General features: G+C 34.3%; 1 protein-coding gene across 1 annotated transcript in view; it reads left to right on the top strand.

Moving 5' to 3' along the window:
- The window catches only part of LOC149829790 (uncharacterized), a 58,113-nt gene that overhangs the window by 5,653 nt on the left and 26,016 nt on the right, over positions 1-26,444 (top strand). The gene's annotated exons all lie outside the window — the stretch shown is intronic.

Genomic DNA, 26,444 nt, shown 5'->3' with positions numbered 1-26,444 from the left:
AAAGGAAGAAGCATCAAGATGAGAAAGAGAAGGAAAAACAAAGAAAGAAAAAGGAGGAGGACGAGAAAGAGAAAGAAAGACAAAGGAAGGATGAGGAAGAGAATGAGGCAAATGAAGGAGAAGAAGATGAAGGAGGAGGAAGAAAATGAAAGACAAAGGAAGGAGAAGGAGGACGAGGAAAAGAATGAAAGGAAAAGGAAAGAGAAAGGAAGAGAAGGAAAGATAAAGGAAAAAGCAGGAGGAGGAAGAGAAGGAAAGGGAAAGGAAGAAATAAGTAGAAAAGCAGGTGAGGGAGGCAAAGGAGTAAAGAAAATAAGAAGTAGAAAAGCAGATAAGGGAGACGACAGAGTAAAGGAGCAACAAAAAAGGCAAAGGAGGAGAGAATGAATGAGGAACAAGAAAGGCAAAGGAGGGAGGAGGATGAGCGAATGATGAAACAACAAGAAAGGCAGAGGATGGAGGGAGGGGATGAAGATGAGAAAAGTATGACAAAGGTACGTAAATCACTCATGTTTGTCATGATTTACTATTATAGGTATTATTATGTATAGTGATTATTGTGATAGCGATTACTATGTATAGCGATTACTGTGATAGTGATTACTATGTATAGTGATTACTGTAAACGATTTACTGTGATAGGTATTATTATGTAAAGCGATTACTGTAATAGCGATTACTATGAACGATTTACTATGATAGGTATTATTATGTATAGCAATTACTATGATAGCGAATACTATGTATAGTGATTACTTGATAGCGAGTGTGCAACGATTATTATATATAACGAATATTGTGTACATCAATGTGTAAAAGTATAAATGGAACTAATTTTAATTTGATACGAATAATATGCTATTTTGTGTTACGGAGAGGTCAGAAGAGAAGTAGAGCACCAGGTGAAAAGCTCAGAGGGCAGTGTCAGTGGCCTATAGTTTTGTCGTGGTATGTACAACTGAGTGAATATCAGAAGGATCGATTACTAAATATGCACTTCGGTGACCTTCTAGACCAATATTATTTTGAAACATGTTGGAACACCATTACCCACCTGGTAAATAAGTGGAATTATAAGACAAACACATTCCAGTTTGATTCTTTTGAGATCACTATGATCCTAGAAGATGTGGCGCGGATTATAGGTCTTAAGTATCATGAAAGTACTGTCCTATTACGAGATTCAAACTATAACGCAAGGGACAAGTGCACAGCCCTTCTAGGAATGTCGATGAAAGACTGGAGTCAATGTATTTCTGGTGGAAGCAATTCCACATCGATGAAAGTTTCTTACTTCTGTAATAAATGGAAAGGTCGGTCCGCTATATGTGCATCTGAAAGAGTTGACCAAGAGTCACGCGGCTTCCTTGTTTATTTTTTTGGACTTACTTTATTTTCAGATTTGTCTGGTTTGAGGTTAAATTACTTGTGGCTACAGTTCTTGAAAGACTTAGATGAAGTCGACTACTATGCTCGCACATTTGTACAGTCAACTTTACCGTGCGAGTAAGGGTACAAAAGCCATCAGAGGGTTTTGGCCATTTGTCTAGGTAATTGTTTATTATATATTTGGTAGTTGTAGACTAAGATCATTGAAGGTTATAGTCTTACTGATATATTGATTTTGTAGGCCTGGGCGTGGGAGCATATTGTCGCCTTGCGTCCTCAGTGTGGCCCTGCGATTTGTGGTTTTCTCAAGATCGGTCGGTGGGCTAGAATAAATGCCAAGATAATGCTAAGTTCATTTTAGATGGTCTGCAATTAAATGAGGTAAATGGTTTAAAATCGTTTACAATCGTTTCAACATTCATCTTTCATTAGTATAAATCGTTGAAATGTTTAGCATTCTTAAGTAATCATCGCTACAGGATTTTATCTTTGTTAGTACAAATCGTTATCACATTAGCATTCAATAGTATAAATCGTTCTAATGTTTAACATTCTTAAGTAATGAGCGTTGTAGGATTTTGTATTCCTTAGTACAAATCATTATCGCTTTAGCATTTAACTTTCATTAGTGTAAATCGTTATAATCTTTAGCATTCTTAAGTAATGATCGTTGCGGAATTTTGTCTTTGTTAGTACAAAGCGTTATTGTTTTAGCATTTAACATTCGTTAGTGTAAATTGTTGTAATATGTAGCATTCAATAGTATAAATCATTTTAATACAAATCACTTATTAGTAACAGTCATTATAATATATTTAGCACTCGTTATTATAAATCATTTTAATATTTAGCATTCATTAGCATGAATAATTATGTCTATACCTACCAAGAGGTTGTTGTTGAGGCTACGAGACTGTCTGACTGCAATATTTGGCTGTTTAGCAAATTTAAAGCCGATTTACATCATGGTAGTCCAGTTCTTCTACAAGTTGGTTTGGGACAATCTACCCCAAAGCATCATGTGAAAGTGAGAAGGAAGATGAATAGTAGTGGGGCTAAGAAAATGAATTGGCATGAACGCTTCCAGGAATAATTGGATAGCTGGTACAAAAGAGGTGTTCGTGCCATATCATGTGATTATAAAGAATGACAATATGACCCCAACTATTTCAAAAATTATTGGGAACCCATGAGTCAAAATCTGGAGATTGAGAAGAAGCAATGTGGAAAATATTGGAAACCCATGCATCCCTCCTGTCCCCCATCATGTCGTCTCCCAGCATAGAAAAAATGTCCATTGTTTCCCTCCGACTACAACAACGATTATCTTAGTTGCAGTACACGATGAAGAGCGAACACAACACACAAAAAAGAACATAATTTTCACCATAAGGTTAGAGGAGTTGGAGAGGGAGAATAAGGAGTTACAAAAGCAGGTGAGGAATTTGGGGAGACAAATGCAGTTACAATATGGTACACTGGCAGAGATGATTACCAGTGGTTTTAATAAGATCAAGAAAACCAAAAGGCCACTGAGGAAAGAAAGTCCACCAAGGAAAAGAAAGAGACGATTTGTATGTCATTGTACACCTGAGTCGTCAAGTGCTACTGAATAAACATTATGTGATTTTTTATCCCGATAATTATTTGTTATAATTCTATAATTTTTTTTTGCAATTCTATAATTCTTTTTTGTAATGTAACATTCTATAAATGTATAATTCTTTTTTTAATAAGTGTAACACACAAGTGCCACTGAACAAATCGTTGTAATTTTTGGCCTTTATAAAAAAAATTGAAGAAGCATTTAGCATTGTGTACTGCAAAAATTATGATTTGCTTTTACGAGTTGTCTTCCTATCATGATTATACAATGGTTGATAAAAATCTGAAACAATTTGTACGTATGAAGGCTATGTGCTATCGCGATTTGCTTGATACTGATTGGCTTGCAACTAGTTATAATTCTTTGTTGTAACGTAACATTCAATACTTATATAGTTCTTTCTATAAGAGATCACAACTTTTTTTTTATAGAAGTATTATATCATGATCTGTAGAGCCACGGACATAAAACAGAAACGATTTGTCTTATCGCGATTTGTGTTTACAAGCTTTGTCTATGTGAACTAAATATTCTATCGTGATAGGTTTAGACTTACTAAAGTAAAAATCAATTTCACTATTTTGTTCACAATACGATTTACAACTTGAGACCGATTTAAGTAATAGTTGCAAATCGATTTCACTTTTTCGTTCATAATATTTTAGTAACAGTTGCAAACTGATATGAGTAAATTGTGATATTACATATCGATATCGTTCACAAATACAAACAAAGAGATATCATTGTCGCAGTAACTTCATAAATACAAATTGATGTCTCAATAATTATTTTTTATAATTGTGTAATTCTTTGTTGTAATTCTATAATTCTTTTGTGTAACATGATATTCTATAAGTGTATAAATCTCTTGTTGTCCTATCGTGATTTGCTTTTACGAGCATTGTCTATGTGAACGATATGTCATATCACGATTTACACAATGACTGATTCATAAAAGACAGAAAGGAAAAACAATAAACAAATTGACACGATGTTTAGGCTTAGTAAACTATAAATTAAGGTAACTTCATAAATACAAATCGATGTAACTTCATAAACACAAATCAATATCGTTTACAAAGACAAACAAAGACATCGTTGTCGCGGTAACTTTATAACTACAAATCGATGTGATTTACAACCACATTCATTTACAAAAAAAAAATAAGTATTTAGTTACAATACAATATGACCAATGGTTTGGCTTAGGTACAATACATGACCATCATGAATATGGAAAGAGTTTAGAGTCAGATCAAGGATTGGACCAAAACTATAAGAGATTTGGATCCATTTAAGACATAAATAAATCTAATCTAATGTAAAAAGTATTTTAGATCCATTTAGAGACCAAATTGGATCCTACTAAGAAAATAAGATATCGAATATACTTTAAGACTCAATTAGATCTCATTTTGTAAATTAACATTTAGACCCATTTGGAGATCCAATTGGATTCCAATAAGTAAATAAGGCTTTTGGATCTACTTGAGACCTAAATGGATCTCATGAAAGTAAAATAAATTTGTTTGGATCTGAATTCAATTCGAGACCCAAATAGATCCTACTTAAGAAAAAAAGATTTGGATTCACTTATGATCTAAATGAATCTTTTTAGTGTACTGTGAACTGAATTCAATTCGAGACCCAAATAGATCCTACTAGAATATAATAAGTTTTGGATCTATCTAAATTCCAAATGGATCCTACTTAAATACAATAACTTTTGTGTTCATTTGAGACTCAAATAAATTTAAATAAAATATATATATGTAAATGTGTATATATATATAATAGTTTAGATTGGGTTTTGATTTGATGAGAGCTAAATGGGTCTCCCAACCAACCCAATCTAATCACTCCCCCACCTAAACCCATCAATTCAATCAAATGCATTCCATCCCACAAAATCTGTTTGAATATCCTATTGTGATTTACCTTTACGAGCTTTGTCTATGTGAACAATATGTCATATCGTGATTTACACAAGTACCACTGAACAAATTGTTGTAATGCTCGACCTTCATAAATAAAAATCGAAGAAGCGTTTAACATTGTGTATTATGAAAATTATGATTTGCTTTTACGAGCTATCTTTCTATCATGATTTACACAATGATTGATAAAAGGCTGAAATAATTTGTACGCATGAAGGCTACATGCTATCACGATTTGCTTGATACCGATTGGCTTGCAACCAGTTATAATTCTTTGTTGTAATGTAACATTCTATAATTATATAGGAAGTGTTCTATCATGATTTGTACAGTCATGGACATAAAGCGAAGAAAATTTGTCCTATCATGATTTGCTTTTATGAGCTTTGTGTATGTGAATGATGTGTCGTATCGCAATTTACACAATGACTGATAAAAGGCAAAAAAGAGAAAAAACAAAAACAAAAACAAATTGACGTGATGTTAATTGATAAAAGGCTGAAATGATTTACATAAATATTGATAAAAGGCTGAAACGATTTGTATGCATAAAGGCTACGTGCTATCATAATTTTCTTGATACTGATTGGCTTGCAACTAGTTATGATTCTTTTTTGTAAAAGGCAGATAAAACAATGCTTTTTAATTTAATTAATGTGCAATACAAATTATTTGAGCACAATTTTTGAAAACAAGCGGTATGTGAAACTACGTTTCCTTTATAAATGAATGACATGTCACACAAGTTCAGGAGGGTGTCGCTTCACTTTGCTTTGTGAGTAAGGAACAAATAAACCGACGTTTCCTTTATAAACGACATGTTCGTGGGTCGAACATATAACTTGCTTTATCGCAAAGGATGTATCGATGGTGAGGAAGGAGACGACGACAGCTACACGACCAGCGATGGTGAGGAAGGAGACGACGACAACTACACAACCAACAATGGCGAATCAGGCATATATTTTTTAAACCTCATGACGAATTTCTTCAAAATTTATCTCTTTTATGATGTATATTTGATTTGTGTTGTGTACTGTAGAAAGGAATTACAATATCGTTTATTGAATATTTTGCTAATGTTAGTGGAACATCCACAAAAAAAGGTGCCCGAAAACTCAACAAAGGGCTCCAAGATAACATCAACCGGCTGCAGGATGAATTTACAGAAGGAAACACTATCAGTAATTTTGCACATATGAAACCACTATCATATATATATATATATATATATATATGCCATGGGTATGTATGTTAACACGTGCATATTTGTTGCAAATAAACTATATGCGATTTCCTCATGTATATTCAAAGCAACACAACAATCAATATTAGATACATCGTCACTCCTTATTTCATGGTATATTGGTTCTCTTATATGTTTATTTTCTTTTTTGATTTACTCTTGTTGCTTCGTGTTTTAACCTTACTATTATCACTATTTCGTTCAATAGAGTTTCATCCACCAACTACCATATGTCATTGGATTTTAAGATGGACTACAATGCTTGGGTAACGATGATCATTGCAGAGACTTTTGGTCAAGTGAAAAGGTAAGTGAAGAAACTTGTTGTCCAAGATATTATATTGATTTAAGACATTGTTTTGATTCTTAATATTGATTTGTATGATGATTGATTCTAAGCTATCAATATGAATTTCTATATCGATTTGTATGATATTTTATTATCGATTTGCAAATATTGATTCCTACATTGTGGCAATCTTGTGAGCATTGGGTCTTATACGTGATGGATTTACGAAAAGAACAAATATGGTGCTGCAACTCATTGGACTTTCACATTGGTATACAATGTGATATTATTCATTTGGTAAGTTTCTATCTATAAGTGTATTGTATCTTGTACAGTGGCCCAAAATTTACTTGTTTTTGTATTAACCACAGACGGGATTCGTCAAAGAGGTCTTGGGTGTCGACATTGGCGAGTGGAGGTTTCACCGTGCACACGATGCTCCTTTACAAAATAATGGTGTTGATTATCGCGTAGTTGTAATGAAGTATATTGAAGCAATATACAATGAACAAAAACCTGATTTCGACGTTGTATGCTCTACACTTAAACATGTTTTATTATCCTATATTATTGGGGAATCAATTTATATATTGGTCTCACATTACCTTTTTATTGCAGGATAATATATCAAGATTCCACACAGAACTATGCAAAAAATTGATGGAGTTTCTAATTGCGAAAGAGAAAAAATCTCAAACGGAAAGAATACCTAGAAAGAACAACGCGACCCCCCAGGAGTAATATAATGTACAGAGATTTGCAACAGATTTTGTAGACTTGTATACAAATTTTGTAAGACTGTAAACAAATTTTGTAAGACTGTGTATACAAATTATGTAAATCTCTCTGGGTTGAAATAAAAATTCAATAATTACCCTCATTTGACCAAACACGTCAATAGGTTAGACTGTTATTTATAGCAAACAAAAATTATTGTCACATGACATAGACTTCATTGTGTATATCACTATAGGACACTATCTGGTATAACACTTAAAATATAATATATGTACAATGATTTGTCGTATCGCGATTTACACAATGACTGATAAAAGGCGAAAAAGAGAAAGAAAAAATAAATCGACACGATGTTTATTGATAAATTACAAATCTAGGTAACTTGATAAATATAAATCGACTTACAATCACAATTCTTTAATATAGGATTTGATGAGAGCTAAATGAGTCTCACAACCAACCCAATCCAATCACTCTCCCACCTAAACCCATCAATTCAATCGAATGCATCCCATCCCACCAAATCTGTTTGAATATCCTATTGCGATTTGCCTATTCAAGCTTTGTTTATGTGAACGATATATCGTATCGCGGTTACACAATAACTGATTCATAAAAGACGGAAAAGAAAAACAATAAACAAATCGACACGATGTTTAGATTTAGTAAAGTACAAGTCGAGGTAACTTCATAAATATAAACCGATTTACAACTTGAGACCGATTTAAGTAATAGTTGCAAATCGATTCCACTATTTCGTTCATAATATTTTAGTAAAAGTTACAAACCGATATGAGTAAATTACGATATTACATATCGATATCGTTCACAAATACAAACAAAGATATATCGTTGTCACAATAATTTCATAAACACAAAGATATTTGCTTTTACGAGTTGTCTTTCTGTCATGATTTACACAATGATTCACAAAAGGCCCAAATAGATCTCCTATAATATAAAAAGCATTTTAGATCCATTTAGAGACCGAATTGGATCCTACGAAGGAAATAAGATTGAATCTACTAGAAGACTTAATAAGATCCCATTATGTAAATTAACATTTGGACCCGTTTAGAGTTCCAATTGGATTCCAATAAGTAAATAAGGCTTTTGGATCTACTTGAGACCTAAATGGATCTCATGAAGGTAAAATGATTTTGTTTGGTTCGGAATTCAATTCGAGACCCAAATAGATCCTACTTAAGAAAACAAGATTTAGATTCACTTATTATCTAATTAAAATATATATATGTGTAAATGTGTGTATATATATATATGTAAATGTGTGTATATATATATATATATATATATATATATATATATATATATATATATATATATATAGTTTAGATTGGTTTTGGATTTGATGAGCGCTAAATGGGGCTCACTTCCAACCCTAAAACCCTAAACCCTAAACCCTACTAAACCCTAAACCCTAATCCCTAAAACCCTAAAACCCTAAACCCTAAACCCTAAACCACAGATGGGATTCGTCAAAGACGTCTTGGGTGTCGACATTGGCTAGTGGAGGTTTCACTGCGTACATGTTGCTCCTTTACAAAATAATGGCATCGATTCTGGCGTATTTGTAATGAAGTATATTAAAGCAATATACAATGAACAAGAACCTGATTTCGACGTTGTATGCTCTACACTTAAACATGTTTTATTATCCTATATTATTGGAGACTCAATTTATATATTGGTCTCACATTACCTTTTTATTGCAGGATGATATACCTGAATTCCACATAGAACTATGCAAAAAACTGATAGAGTTTCTAATTGTGGAAGAAAAAAATTCTTAAACGGAAAGAATACCTAGAAGTCAACGAACAATGCGGCTCCCCAGGAGTAATATGATGTTCAAAGATTTGTAACAGATTTTGTAGACTGTTTATACAAATTTTGTAAGACTGTGTATATAAATCATTTAAATCTCTCTAGGTTGAAATAAAAATTCAACGATTACCCCGGTTTGACCAAACATGTCAATAGGTTAGACTATTATTTGTAGCAAACGAAAATTGTTGTCATGTGACACAAATGTCATTGTGTAAATCACTATTGGATACTATCTGGTATAATGATTAAAATATAATATATGTATAACGATTTATCGTATCACGATTTACACAATGACCGATTCATATGAGTGTCAATTTGTGGTTGTAAGTCGATTTATATTTATCAAGTTACGTAGATTTGTAATTTACCAATAAACATTATGTCGATTTATTTTTTAGTCGATGTGTAAATCGCGATAGGATAAATCATTGTACATATACTGTATTTGAATCGTTATACCATATAGTGTCCTATCGCGATTTGTGTTTACGGGCTTTGTCTATGTCAGCGATATATCCTATCACAATTTACACAATGACTGCTTCAATGGTACCAATCGATGTCCCATTTAGAATTATTAAAGTACAAATTGAGGTAACTTCAACGACAAATCGAGGGTCCTTAAATACAAATCGATTTCAAATTAGACTGTGTATACAAATTTTATAAGACTGTATATACAAATTATATAAATCTCTCTAGGTTGAAATAAAAATTCAACAATTACCCCAATTTGACCAAACACGTCAATAGGTTAGATTGTTATTTGTAGCAAACGGAAATTATTGTCACGTGATATAAACGTCAGATCTGATTTGTACTGTAAATTGCTACTCTATGATTTGTCACGTGACATCTATCTTTTAGAGACTCTCATTTTTACAGAAGAGATCACCAAAACATTCATATCGTTCATCGTCGAGTTCATTTTCTACTGCAAAGCGATTCTATGTGAAACTGAGGATACATCCAAATAGTGATGTGCTTCTAATACAATCCAGGTGCACATGAAATACAACTTGCTTGTGCAGAAAGCTTCGTGGCATAGCTGATGAAGCTGCAAAATATATGAGATATGAACACGTAGAGAAGATGAAGCTCGCATGACTGTAGCATATTTGTCATGAACTAAATCAAAGATTAGGCAACTATTTTTCTAACTGCGAAGTATGGTTTGCGAACGATGGAGGATCTGGCAGTAGGAATAGATCAAATAGATGGCCATCAGCATCACCCACTGTCTATCATGCAGAATATATGTGTTTGCTCTGGTATGACGGCAACAATTGAGGATGATTATGGTCATTATATTATGTGTAAGTTTCGATATACTTCACGACAAATACGCTACAGTCGTATGTGTCATGAATATATTGATGTATACACAGATGATAACCACCATAATCATCATAGAAGAAGGAACACAAAGGAGAAGGAGAAGGAGAAGAAGAAGACGACGAAGGCGGAGGAGAAAAAAGAAGAAGAAGAAGTGCTGCTGCAAAAAAGAGGAAGAGAGGTTAAATAGATTAGGATTTTAAACCTGGACAATAGGTCAGGTCGGGTCGGATAGGGTTTTACATAGAATAGGGTTTTACACAGATCTATATTAGGGTTTTACATACCATAAGATTTTACGCGCGTGTACACAAATTGACATGATGTTTAAACTTAGTAAAGTCCAAATCGAGGTAACTCATAAACACAAATCGATTTACAACTTGATACCTATTTAAGTAACAATTGCAAATCGCTATCACTGTTTTACAGAAGAAGTGTTCTATTACGATCTGTACGGAAACATACATAAAGCATAAACAATTTATCCTATCGTGATTTGCGTTTATGAGCTTTATCTATGTGAACAATATGTCCTATTATGATTTACACAATGACTGATTTATAAAAGGCAGAAAGGAAAAACAATAAACAAATCGACACGATGTTTAGACTTAGTAAATTATAAATCGAAGTAACTTCAACAAAACAAATTGAGGTAACTTCATAAATAAAAATCAACATCATTCATAATGACATATCATTATCGCGGTAACTTCATAACTACAAATCGATGTGATTTACAACCACATTCATTTACAAAAATTATGAGTATTTAGTTATAATACATCATGACCAATGGTTTGGCTTAGATACAAGTGATTTACCAATGTTATCAAAACTGTAGCTCTATAGGCTAGATGAGACAATGATTTATACATGTGAAGAATACATATTACAATGATCGAACATTGATTATATATCAAAAGACTTGTAAAACTGATGTCATCGTTCCACTCAAACTGGTAGGGAGGATTGAAGGTTCCAACATTGTAGTGCACGTCTGTAGGGTATTGTTGCATGTTAGAAATTATACAAGTTAGATATTGATAAGTTTCACGTAATGTAATTTACATGGGAAGCAATATAATGTATTCCATACTTGTTCATGCAAAGGGCTTGGTTGCTTTTGCTTAGGGGTTGGTTGTTTCTTAGACATTTTCTTGCCAACCAATTCTAGTGCACTCTTTGTCCTCCGACAACTATGATCAGAGACATGTTTTCTTTTGATACCCTTTATTAGGTAAATTTTTTCATCATAATCTACGATGTTGACTCCTAACTTGTTGAAGATAATGTTTACGCTTTGGCGCAACTTCTCATGCAGGTCTGGAGAAGCATAATTTTCATAATATTATCGATTTGCATATGTCCTATGTTGCAGTTCATGACCTGTATAATCTCCTTCTTAATCCATTCAAATACAATTAGTGTATACAGATCTGCAAGTCGTATCAATATTTTCATGCCCAAAGTTATAGGACATGTATTGAAGCATTTCATATATTGTTCAAGTTCATTCTGTCTAAGACCGTCTACAAATAATTCATATTGTTCCATGAAGTGAAACATTGTTAAACATGAATACAAGATTTTCTTCAGTGTGGCATGCATAGATTCAGCTCTTTGTGTGTTTATCATACATGCACAAAAGTATTGTCTTTCATATGTCAATGCCTACTTCTCTTTGTCTGCATATAAATTTTCTAACCACACACAATCTTCAAGGTCATACATCTCAATCATTTCCTTCTAATCAGACATAAAGGTGACCTCGTCTACGCTCTCAAGTACACACCTTATAAACTTTTTATCAAACCTTGTCTTCTGATTAAATATGTGTCTTATGTTCTTTGCTACATTTTGAAAGATATGCCACAAACATAGGTGATGTGCATCTGGCCATATATGAGACACTACAGTTGTAATTGCGTGATCATCATCTGTAAGTACAACTTCAGGGTGCTTCCCATTCATTGCCTATATAAATACTCTAAACAACCACTCAAAGCTTTCTTTGGTCTAGTAATACACAAAAGCGTCGCCTAATATGCAACTCTGTGAGTGATTGTTCACTCTAACAAATTGCATAAATGGTCATTGCTCAATATTAATTTTTACGGTCGTATAAAAAATAAGCATATCATTGAAGCATTCATAATCTACTCTTGACTTTAAATCTGCCCAAAACATATTCACAGTATATCCATTTTCATCTAGTTGCATTGCACTAAAGAAACTAGGGTCATTGCTTGATTTCTTCTGTAAGTAATCAACCAAACAACATATTCCTCCATTCTTCATGTTATTTGTCATTTTTTTTCTCAAGTGGTTTCTTAGATCCATAGGTGTGAATGGTACATTCTCGCAACCAACATCTATGTGCGCGCACAAAATGTATGTCTTTCTTGGTGCAATGTCAATGCTATCAACTATTTCAGCAATTGCAGCATGCGCTTCAGTTACTTTATGATGTGACCTTAACATAGGAGTCATAAATGAAGCTGATAATTCATGGTTATGATCACTGATTAATGTACAAACTACATATTTTCAATTCGAAAGTCTTCTTATCTTAACACCATTCTCATTGGACAACCACATCTTGAATCTGGCTTGATCCTTGTATTTTCACTTGACTTCTTCCAACCTTCCTTAGAACAAACATGTCTTTCTCACCACGACACCTTGTGTATTTTTTTACCAAGAATACCTTCTAACACCGAAGCCAAGTTTTAAGGCATAATCATTGTAAAATTTATATGCAGCTTCCTTATTATTAAACTGCATTCCTTCTACGGGAATAGAGTCAAGTGCACTATCATGTACATTCCTAGTGCCTGCACCTTTATCAAGTGTATTGTCATGATCGTCTACCTCATTATCGAATTGCATTTCTTTTGTTGGAACATTCAAGTAAAGAGTGAATCCAATGCTTGCACCCTTCTTATCATGTGCATCATTAGTGCACATGTTCACTTCTTCAGGTGCGTCATTAGTACAAATGTTCACTTCTCCATTTCCAATGATTGAGATACATCTTCACTGCAACCAGATGATAAACTCACCACTATCATAAGCAAGATATCAATTTGTGTTAGCCAATGCATACATTTACTATGATTTATTCAATATGCATAGAACAACAGATACCGATTAGTTAAGCAAGTCAAAGAAATGATTGAATGAATCACAATATAAAAGCAACAACGATTTATTATTTACTTATACTATGCATCGAGTTGTTATTTACCATGCTAATAAAAGAAACGATTTATCGTATATATATGTTGACGATAACGATTCACGTGACAATGATGTAATTATATTTATGATGCTATGAAGCGATTTCAATAGAAATCGCTAAATGAGCAGCGATTTAAATACGCAAATCGCCACCGCAAGCGCGCAACAATGTATTTTTGCACACACACGTTTTAAAATCATACTACAAATATCTTACAAATCGATACTAAAAAATACATAATATCTTACAAATTGATATACATATCACATAATATATTACAAATCGATACGACAATTCAATATAATAGCTTACAAATTGACACTACAAAATACATAATATCTTACAAATTGATATGCATATCACATAATACATTACAAATCGACACTACAAAATGCATAATATCTTACAAATTGATATGCATATCACATAATACATTACAAATCGATACGAAAATTCAGCAAATAACTTACAAATTGATATTAACAAACAAAACAATATCTCACAAATCGGTAGTATGTTACTACAACCACGATTTGTGTTACATTGCATATACTGAGTGAATGAACGATATTGAATGGGGTAGAGGCCCTTCCTCGCATATGTAAACAAACATTCTTGTCAACAGGTCCCAGCGTCTTACAAATACCTTTATTTTTTCAACCGTCAAAAAGACAACATTCACCTGCAATAACAAAACAATGCCTTAATGGCACTCACGATGACATACGTTCTTCAACAATAGCATGATGACATGGAAAGGCACTCACGATGCCTTAATGGTACTTGTTGGAATGTTTGTGCATCATTTCTTTTTTCCATACTGCCTAACGAAAATGAAGAAGAAGAGAAGACTGTAAAAAAGAGATGGCCAACAAATGCCCATATGACGCCCACCAATGATCGAACCAGTCAATCAATTTATAGTTATCTCCATGAGGTATGAACGAACTCGAGAATGTTTTGTAACACAAGGCCTGAACGAGAAGGCGGCAATGTGTTGTAATACAAGCTAAAAACCAAGGCGGGAACCTGGACTCGAGACGACGACAAAGGGAGGTCCAGTGACAGCAGACGATGATAAAGGGTACTCTGGCGGCATCAGATGACGGTAAAGGGTGCATTGTCAAAGGGAGCTCATGTTACAGTGGATGGTGCATCGTCAAAGGGTGATTTGTTGGCAGCATAGGAGTTTACTGCTTAGGGCAAAAACAGAACGTTTGGACTTTTTGAAGAGTTAAGATCAGAACTCTCTTTTCTAGATGGAGGACATTTTTGTTCTTTTCTCGAACCATCATTTCATGACGAGAATGGTGGGAAAGGGTACTTATGTTTTTGCAACTGCAACAGACTCTGACGCTAAGTGATGCCGAGACACACGGGGATATGAGCTCCACGTGCTTATATACGTGGCGCTCGTTCAGACCCCCGAACATGCAGTGTAGCAAACCCTGCATCTTCGGGGAAGAACACACAACACCCTCCCCAAAAAGGTGCCCCCATGTGCCTATAAATAAACACCTCATCTCTCCCTTTCCTTTATTCCTCATTTCCACCACCATCTCCCCTAAGCAAGGTGGCCAAACGACCATTGTTGTCTGCTTTTCCTTCATTCTGCTTGAGGGTTGACGGAAATCAGTGTAATTGAGGACCCTACCACCCACATCCTTCTCGTTGTTCGAGCACCATCCTCTGTCTGATGGAACCTGATTCAGTCGAGTCTCGCCTGCTCTATCACCTTCCGACAAAGCTTGGCCAGCCTTTGTCACCGTCGGACTGAGCTCGGCCAGCCAGTTGAGCAACACCCATGACCTTAGTTGCGCTCAGGAGTCACGACCTAGCATAGTCCAGTCGGGGCACCTGCGTCTCTGCAAAGTCCGATGCACCACCTCCACACATTCCCTTTCTGTTTTGTCGGACGCCACCGCCTACTTCCCCTTCTTCCTGCCATGTTGTCGGGTGGTAGCAGGGCCACCCACTCCCGGTTACCAGCCTGTGGTGCAGACCACCGTAGCTCCTACACCACCAGCTTCTTCAACCCTTCCTGATTCTACGGAAAAACCAGTAAGGTCATCATCATACCTTCTCTGTCATCACCTGTTCTAGAAGAGAGGGTGTTGCGTGTGCACCCCCAGAACATGCACTGTAGCTACAGTAATGAGTTGGCAAATATCAAGGCACCAGGAAAGGATAAAGATGTCACAAGGATCAAGGTGACGTTTGGGGTTTCAAGGTGGCCTCTTTCATTGCTCAAGATGGCCCTTCGTTTTTCACCCATGTAATCAATTTTCTTTCCCTGTACTCATCTGGTTTCACCTATATATATGGGTGAAGTTGCATAATGAAATTCATTCTTCTGGTGTCTGTGGATGTAGGTCTTATAAGACCGAACCACGTAAATACTCTCTTTCTTTTCATTCTTTATCATGTTTGCATGAATGATATGCTTTTCAACATGGTATCAGATCCAGATTGTTTGGTTCATGCTTTTTGATCAAGTGATAACATAGTCAATTGCTGAATCAAGCTCGTCATCTTTCAAATCCTCTCAACAAGCGGTGGTGATTCAAGAGCAAGACAATCTTTTGTTGAAAATCACTACGGTACCTTTAAATGGTTTTAACTATATTCCTTGGTCAAAATGTTGCTTTATTTCTTAGTGGTAAAGGAAAATTAGGTTATATAAATGAAAAAAAAAAACTAAACTTGATGATGATGATGTCAAATATGAAGAATGGGAGTCCAACGATCACATGGTTATGTTGTTGCTCCTTAATTCTATGGAACCACATATCACCAATGGGTTTCTTTTTCTTGATTCATCTAAAGTTGTATGGGATGCAACCAAAAATCTATATGGTGAACAATATAATGTTGGGAGGAGATATCAGTTAGCTCAAGAAATTTATAATTTAAAAAAGGAAAATAAATCTTTCACTGAATATCTTGGTCTGCTTCAAGGCATGTGGGATGAGTTTCATTCTCATATCCCACCTATTACTGACCAAATTGCTTTCCAAAAGTGGCATGAGCAGGAAAACGTTTTTCAAATGTTAGCTGGGCTTGGACAAGATTATGAACAAGGCCAGAGTCAAATTTTAATGACCCTTGAACTCCCTACCTTAAGCTCGGCGTATGCCACCATCATGAAAGAAGAGACACGTCGAAAAGTCATGAATAATAAAAATGAAGAAATTGACAACAACAGATCTGCTCTTGTCTCGAAACGTGAAGAAAGGCACAATGGTGAGTTCTCATATGATCTAAACCACAAAAAATTTAAAGAGAAAAAGTTATTTTGTACCTATTGCAAGAAAGACAATCATACCAAGGATCGTTGTTGGAAGTTGAGCAAAAAAACTGTTTTTTCAAAAGGAAACAACAATCAGGATCGTCTCGAAGCCAACATAACTCGGTCAGATTCTAAAGAGGAGCCCTGAACTGTTGAAAAATTGACTCAAATCCTCAAGGAGTTTACTAAATGCAATATGGCAGCTACAGTCTCCAAGGAAGCAGGTATGTCTTGTTCTTGCTTTATAACTGATTCCTCAAACTGCTCATGGATTATTGATTCTGGGGATTCTGATCATATGACTGAGCAAAAATCATGTCTGGTGAATGTTAAAAAAAATAGCAGTATTAGACCAGTTGCTGCTGCCAACGGCTCACATATGGAGATCATCAGAAGGTGTGAAGTAAAGTTTTTTGAGAAACAACTTGATCATGCATTATATATTCCAAGTCTAACTTTGAATCTTTTGTCTGTTAATAAGATTACTCATACTTTGAACTATAATGTGATATTCACTCCTACTGAAGTTATATTTCAGGATTGCAAGACAATGAGGACGATTGGTAAGGGGAAGGAATCAAAGGGGCTTTATATCTTGGATGGAGAAAATAAGACCTTTCTTATCAATCGACATGATGAAGGAAAAGCATGGCATTTGAGACTTGGGCATCCATCAAGCTCAATTTTGAAAAGGTTAAAACCTGATTTATTTTTCGATTGCATCAAATGTGAAGTGTGTCAATATGCCAAGATGACCCGACTTCCTTTTCCTCAATCAGAAATGGTGTCATCTCATGTTTTTGAACTCGTTCACTCTGATGTATAGGGGCCTTCGCCTGTGACTTCTTATGATGGGTTCAAATATTATCTAACCTTTATTGACGATTTTTCTAAAGTCACATGGGTATATTTTCTAAGAAGAAAAGATGAAGTGTTTGATTATTTTCTAAAGTTTTACAATATGATTCAAACACAATACAACTGCAAAATAAAAATTTTAAGGACAGACAATGGGACGGAATATATGAATGAAAAATTTATAAATTTCAAAAATATGCATGGAATGCAACACGAAACAACTTGTGTTGGCACTCCTCAGCAAAACGGAGTCGCAAAATAAAAAATTGTCATCTTCTTAAAGTGACAAGATCTCTTCTATTTCAAATGAATGTCCCAAAGATTTTTTGGGCAGATGCAGACAGTACCGCAAGCTATATTATAAATCGTTTGCCCACTCACATTCTTGATTTCAAATCTCTAATTAAAGTTTTTGATGGAAGAAAATATTTTATTAAACATTTGAAAACTTTTGGCTGCATTGCATATGTCTGGCAACATCCTTTCAACATAAACAAACTTCAACATAGAGCCATTAAATGTATTTTTATTGGTTATGACTCTTCTAAAAAGGGATATCGCTGCTATGATGTCGCAAACAAAAAGTCTATGTTTCTTGAGATGTGAAATTTGATGAAGAGAAATCATTTTTTGAAAAAACAAGGGCAAGAATTTCAGGGGGAGCAAGCTTCAAAACCGATATTTGTTTTTCTTAATATAACTCAAGAATATGAGGTTACTTGTGAAAACCAGGTTGGAGAAAACATTGAGCTTGGTTAATGTAATTCAATTGAGAATGTTGGTGATGAAAATAGGTCAGTTCGGCGGTCCGAACGAACTATTCGGATGCCAATAAGATACCATGACTTTGTCACTTATAGTGTCGTGACATATCGAATTGAAAAATATTTGAACTATGCTCACGTGTCACAAAAATATTTTGCTTATCATGCTAAGGTCTCAAACATACAAGAACCAGATATATTTGAAGAAGCTTGTAAAAAGAAAGAATGGTGTGATGCTATGAATGAGGAGCTCAAGGCAATGGAAAAGAATCATACTTGAGAAATTGTTGACATTCCTAAAGATAAAAAACTTGTTGGTTGTAAATGGGTGTATAAAGTCAAGTACAAAAGTGATGGAACCATTGAGCGTTTCAAGGCACGACTTGTTGCAAAGGGATATTCTCAAACAACAGGTATAGACTATATTGAAACTTTTGCACCTGTTGAAAAAATGAACACTGTTAGAATTTTGTTGTCTATTGCTTGCAATTTAAATTAGGATTTATTTCAGCTTGATGTTAAAAATGTCTTTCTTCAAGGAGATCTTAGTGAAGAAGTTTTTATGCAAGTACCACTAGGTCATTCAAGCTATAATAAAACAAATGTTGCTTGTAGACTAAAAAAAGCCATTTATGGTCTTAAACAATCTCTGAGAGCGTGGTATGCAAAGTTGAGCCAAGCTTTGGAAGGGAATGAATTTAAAAGATGTGTTTCTGATAACTCTTTTTTCGTAAAGAAAAATACTCAACATATCACTATTGTGCTTGTCTATGTTGATGATATTATTATTACCGGCAATAATAATGATGAAATTACAAATGTCGAAAAGTATTTATATGAAGTATTTAATATTAAAGATTTGGGGCAGTTGAAATATTTTCTTGGTATAAAAATCGGGCATTCTAAAAAGGGGTTATACATGTCTCAAAGAAAATATGCAATAGACTTGTTAAATGAGACAGGGAAAATGGGTGCAAGGTCAACCGATACACCCATAGAAGTAAATCACAAGCTCGAAAAGGCTGATGAGGAGCCAATAGAAGACGTCAAGCAACACCAAAAAATTGTTGGTAGACTCATTTATCTCACAGTTACAAGACCAGATATAGCATATGTTGTTGGTGAGGTAAGTAAGTTCATACACAATCCTAAAAAAACTCATATGGATGCTATTGACAAAATTCTATGATACATCAAAAAAGCTCTTGGACAAGGCCTTTGGTATAAAAGAAATAGAAGGGTAGATGTCTATGGCTATTCTGATGCATATTGGGCTGGCAGTGCATTGGATAGAAAATCTATCACTAGTCTTTGTGTATTTGTTGGAGGTAATTTGGTTGCATGAAAAAGTAAAAAACAAAAAGTTGTATCTCGATCAAGTGCTGAAGCCGAGTATAGGGCTATGGCAACAACTACATGTGAGTTAACATGGACTAAAGCTTTGTTAGAAGAAATGGGCTTTGAAGTTAAAACTCCTATGCCTATGTATTATGATAATCAAGCAACTATCCATATATTGACAAATTCAATTTTTCATGAAAGAACAAAACACATAGAAGTTGACTGCCATTTTTTTAGGAACAAAGTTCAAAATAAAGAGATATCAACTCCCTTCATCTTTAGCAAAGAACAATTAGTTGATATTTTGACTAAAGTTGTGCCAAAAGATCAACTTTGCTATGCTTTAAGCAAGCTGGGAAGATATAATATATATGCTTCCCAGCTTGAGGGGGAATAATGAGTTGGCAGATATCAAGGCACCAGGAAAGGATAAAGATGTCACAAGGATCAAGGTGACGTTTGGGGTTTCAAGGTGACGTTTAGAGTTTCAAGGTGGCCTCTTTCATTGCTCAAGATGGCCCTTCATTTTTCACCCATGTGTAAACACCCCAAATTTTCATCCTCATTCAGTGTTTACATTTCATGTGTCATTGCATATCATTGCATGCATTTGACATGTCATTTCATTGCATTGCATAGCATTACATGTCATCACATCTCATTATCAAGATCCAGAACTCCTGTTTTCAAAATATTAAATCCAGATTCGAGTTTTTAAAACTTTTCTTTCGAAATCAATTTCAAAACCTGGGTTTTAAATCGACATTTTTGCCATCTACCAACCCCCAGGATCTTATATTTCGAAATATTTTCCTCAGAAAATAATCTGGATTCGTTTGAAACTCAATTTCAATGGACTTCAATTCTCAGATGAGACCCATTTAGGTGGTGTCGCTTCTGGATTCTTTTATTTATCAAAAATCTCAAAAATTTTAGAGTCCTAGTTAGATCAGGATTCTATCTTTTTATCTTTTTGAATCTTTTTAAAACTTCATTCTGATTTTAAACCAGTTATGGTCATATCCTTGCACATTTCTATCATTTTGGTCAAAATTTTAGAGTCCTAGTTGGATCAGGACTCTTTTTCCAGAGTCCTAGTCGGATCAAAACTCTACCTTTTACTACCCTTTTTACCTGTTTTTGAGAAAACCTATCAAAATCCTTTATTTTTGGCCAAAATTCTTGAGTCTCAGTCGAATTAGGGCTCTTTCTCAGAGTCCTAATTGAATCAGGACTTTATCTCGATTTCATCTGTTACTCCTGTTCTTCACTTGTTTTCAAAACCTTCTCATCTGACTTTCAAAATCTTCTATTTTATCCAAAATTGTAGAGTTTTAACCGGATTAGGACTCTTTCTCAGAGTCCTAATCGAATTAGGACTCTATCCTTCGTCGCTAGTCTGCTTGTTTTTAACCAAATATTTCAAAAAAAAAATCAAAGAGAAGTAAAAAACTCAGAGTTTTAGTTAAACTAGGACTTTGTTTGAAGAGTCCCAATTGGATCAGGACTCTGACCTCAATTTCAATTTTGAGAAAATCTTTCCAAAATCTTTTTATTTATCTTTCCAAATTTCAAAATTGTCACATTTCTATCATAGAATTTCAAAATTTTGGGATTTTATCCCAGAGTCCTGATCAGATCAGGACTCTGTCTAAAGTTTATTTTCTCATTTTATTTTCACTGGGTTTTAAAAGCTCTATTTAAATCTCATCATTTTCTCCTTAGAAAAACCAAAAAATTTCAGAGTTCTATTCGAATTAGGACTCTTACTCAGAGTTCTAGTCACATCAGAACTCTGAACCGGACTTCAATTTTATCTCATTTTCACCTATTTTCAAAATCCTTTCATTTGTTTTCTCAGAAAATCCAAAATTTTGAGTCCTAGTCCAATTAGGACTCTGTCTCCAGAGTCCCAGTGGGATCAGAACTCTATTTGATTTCAATACTTGTTATTTTCACTGTTCTTTCATATATTTTTCAGAAAATACCAAAAAAAATCTAGAGTTTTAGTCTGATCAGGACTCTGTCCTAGAGTCCTAATCCAGTTAGAAGTCTATTCTGGAGTTTGTTTTACTTCCATTTTTATCCTTTCCACTTGTTTTTCCAAAATTAGTCCATTTTGTAGAGTCCTAGTTGATTCAGAACTCTATTTCAGAGTTTCGGTTGAGTTAGGACTCTAATCCTGACTGCACTTTTCGACTTATTTTTATCAGTTCTGATAAAATCTTTCAAAAACTCCTTAATTTGGCTTTTAAAATCTAAAATCTCAGAGACCTAATTGGTTCAGGACTCTGATCCAAAGTTTTAGTTCGCTTAGGACCCTGTTTTCAAAACCTTTGAATTCCATCTGTCGATTTTAACCCCTTTTCAAAGCCGTTTTCAGTCTTTATTTTAAATTTTTCAAAACCTTTATGTGGAGCCCACTCAGTTGGTGCCATATCTAGAGGAGTTCTGACACAGTCAGAACTTTGTGTCATTTCAAAACTTTCAATTTCAAGTCTACTTTTGAATATCTTTTGAAAAACCTCTTATTTTCAAGTTTTAAAATCATTTTTGAAAATTCAAGTGGGGCCCACTCGGGGTGGTGCCACATTGGCAGAAGTCAGGGTTAGACTAGGGTTAGTCAGTGTCCTACTTAGGTTAGATGTCTAGGTGAGTCAAGGTTTGTTTTTAAAACTTCCATTTTTACTTTTGTTTTTAACTTTGATTTTAAAGCTTTAAAAATTAGGGTTTTTAAAAACCCAAATGAGGCCCACAAGGTGTGGCACCACATTTGGAGCATTTTAAGGTTTAATTAGAACTCTTAATAGGTAGTTAAGGTTAGGGGTAGTTAGGTAATCTCTCACAAAAATCGCCCCCACCCCCTAGCTAACTCAATTAGGAAAGAGTTTGTTTTTTTAGAACTCTTTAGAAAACCTAGAAAATTTTCTATTTAAGGAGCACATAGGAGGGGGTCGACCCCTATTCTTCACACACCTAATTCTTGGAGCTTCTCTCTCTTCTCACCAGCACCTCTCCTTCCTCCATTGCAGCTGCACCCCCAAGGTAAGATTTTCATAATTTTTTTTTACTTTTATTAATGTTTTTTCATGTTTTAACATAGATTTCACCATGGGCACCCCTCTTTCATGGTTTTAATCATGGATTCTCATCCAAGAACCCCAAGGTCGACCCAAGAAGATGATCTAACCTTGTTTGGTGCTGTTTTTTGGGATTCTAATACATTAGAATTGTTTATACTACTGCTTTTCATGTTCCTAACCAACGAAACATGAGATTTACCCGTTAAATGGGTTAAATTCATGCTTTCAAAGGTAAAAGTAATTTTAACCATGAATTCTCTGTGTTTTTTTTAATTTTTTGGTCATATTAATGTTTATTGCATATGTTTCAGCAGTAAAATAAATTTTGTTTTGCTGTTTAGGTATTTTTTTTATTGTTTTCAATTATTAAATCATGTTTTTTTAGTGTTTCTTAGATTTCCATGTGTTTTGATTCTAGAATTATAGAAATCATGTTATTCCGTGTTTAAATATTTATTAAAAATTTCTGAAAATTTTATATGTGATCCATGAATATGTCATTGAGTCTCTGTAAAAAATCAGAGGTTTTGGGATTCAGAAACCCTGTCAGAAAAATAAAAGATCGAACTATGATTTCCAATAGTTAAAATCGCTATTGAAATTCATAGGTAAATTGCAATTGCGTTATCTCTCTCATCCAAAGTCTGATTTGTGATCCGTAAAGTGCAACAGTCTTATGTTAATGGCTAGTATTTACTGTAATTTTTCTGTAATTTTTTGTTACTACTTGCTATTTTTCTTTTGACAGATAGTCAGACCCATATTTTAAAACTCATTATGATTTATTGAAACCCCAATTCAATTCGTGGTGATCATAGATCCTTAACCGTAGATTTAATCAATGATCTGTAAAAAGAGAAACTGTTTATTTACATGTCTGTTATTCACTACTGAAATTTTAGAAATTTTGGATGTGTTTTTCTATTTTTCCCTGCATTTGAAATCGGAAGTGTCTGCTTTGATCAATTTTATATTCGTTATATTCAAGTATAGATTGTCGGAACAATATCTCCTTAACCGAAGATGATTTTTCCAATCTAAAAAAAGAAGAATCTTTGTTTTTCTGTCTAGTAGTTCTCTGTAAAATTTTATGAATTTTCGTGGTGAATTGACCTCTGATTCGGGTCTCACACCGAAACTGGTATGTGCCCGCAGGTAAAAATAGCATATTATAGGGTTTTTATGCAATTTTCATATCTAATCTATGTCAAAAATAGGTTTTCATGATCCCAATTCAATTTTAGGATTATAAGAAGTTCATATGTCAATTTTTATTGATTTTGGATCTCATTTGATGCTTGAATGAGTTAAATTGCAAAACAGTGTACCCGCAGGATCCCGAAACACTAACAAAATCATGATTTTCATGATATTTTTTATTTTTTGTGTATAAGTTCAGGTTTTTAGGGTTTTTGTAAGTTTTTAATCATATTAGGGTATTTCATACCCGATTTTATGTTTATTTGATTTCATTCAAACCCCAAATCCAAAGTTTTTAGCAAAATATTTTCTGAAAACCCTTATTTCAAGGCCATAGTCTTGCTATCAGGGGCATTTTGGTCATTTAACCTCAATTTCGAAATCCCTAACTTAGATTTTCTTATTTTCAATCATATCATCTTGTGTTTGATTTATTTTTATTTGAATTTCAAAATTTGCATTTTACAAAATATCTTTCTGAAAAACCTTGATTTTAAGGCCATAGTCTTGCTATCAGGGGCATTTTGGTCATTTGGACCCCAATTTCGAATTTTCAAATCTCATTTTCATATTTTCAATGCAATTTCATCATTTATGTTTATATCAGGGAAATATGAATTGGGTTTACATTTGGATAATATCCGATAATTTCCCAATATTTTTGGATAAATCCAGATAAACCTATATTTTTTAGCTAACATGTTTTTCTAGTTTTGCAGGGATATTCAGGAAGAAGATTTTCATTTATTTCTCTTTTATTCAATTCAATGTAATATCAAAGTTGTAATATTTGGAATAAGATTTACATTTTCTGCTTAGAATAGGGAGCATTGCATATAGTTTAATTCTGTAAATTTCAATATCTGATGTATGCCAACTCATGCATATTCTTTACAAATCCACCATGGTCTACACAAATGGCATGTGCACAAGCTCTTAGGAAGTTGACAAACTCGATGAAATTCGTATTCATGGTCATAGTCAGAATACGAATGAGACCCAGATTTGTGATCTTCGTATTAGCCACATTCAACCTACACTCTTAGGTTAACTTCAAAATGCACTGCATTTCTCAAAAAAATACAAAAAGATTTTCTCAATTCTTCAAAACAATGTCTTTCAATTCCATATTCATTCATTTTAATTTGCAAAATCAAATTCTAGTTTAGAGAAATCGATTTTCTCAAAACTCTGAGCTTTCAAGTGGTATTTCAAATATTCCTCAAGTACAAATCGCGATTTTCCAAGTCATAATATCTTCAATTTCAAAGTTTGAATTCAGAGAAATCAATTCTTTCCCAAAGTTATTTGAAATTCCTTAGAAATCGATTTTACAAAAATACTTGGATTTCTTCAAAAATCAATTTTCATTTTCTTCAAAAATATTTTCTCAACAAGGCTCACGATTTTCAAAGTGTTATCTTTTCCAAGAATTCTTTCAGTATTTTCCAAACTTTGAAGCAAACATCATGTTTTCGAATCTGCATTTTCAGAAAATTCATAGCACATGCCTGATTCTTTGTGCATTTAGGAAATAGAACACGATTTAGACAAGTTGAGCAAAGGTGAGCATACTTTTGATCATTGGTTCAATTACCCCTAGTAAAGGCGCCAGGAACAGTTAAACCTCGTACTGACAGGCGAGTCTCATTCATCGGAATTATCCTGCATTTTTAAGCAGAGGCGAGTTATTTTCAAAAACTTTTTCAAAGGTCAGTTTGACTTGCAAAAGTAAAATTTTGTGACAAGAACACCATGTAATCAATTTTCTTTCCCTGTACTCATCTGGTTTCACCTATATATGGGTGAAGCTGCATAATGAAATTCATTCTTCTGGTGTCTGTGGATATAGGTCTTATAAGATCGAACCACGTAAATACTCTCTTTCTTTTCATTCTTTATCATTTTTTGCATGAATGATATGCTTTTCAACATACAGTGTGTGTTCCGAGGTCCCGAATGAGCACCGCGTGTCACTCAGTCAGGTGTATGGGGGCACTATACATCCCACAGGCTGATGTACAGTGGTGTACGATGCCCCCATATACCCGACTGAGCGCCACACAACGCTGAGTCGGAACCCCAGAACACGCATTATAACTACAATGCATGTTTCGAGGGTGCACATATAACCTGCCCGGGTTCTAGAGAGGGTGTTGCGTGTTCTCCCCTGAACACGCACTGTAGCTACAGTGCATGTTCGGGGTCCGGACTGAGCACCGTGTGGTGCTTGGCGCTCAGTCGGGACCCTTGAACATGTAATGTAGCTAC

This window comes from Nuphar pumila, chromosome 8 (genome assembly GCF_984573655.1).
Source record: "Nuphar pumila chromosome 8, dmNupPumi1.hap1.1, whole genome shotgun sequence".
NCBI classification, from domain to species: domain Eukaryota; kingdom Viridiplantae; phylum Streptophyta; class Magnoliopsida; order Nymphaeales; family Nymphaeaceae; genus Nuphar; species Nuphar pumila.
The sequence above is the reverse complement of the archived record's forward strand: the minus strand, read 5'-3'. Positions and strand labels throughout refer to the sequence as shown.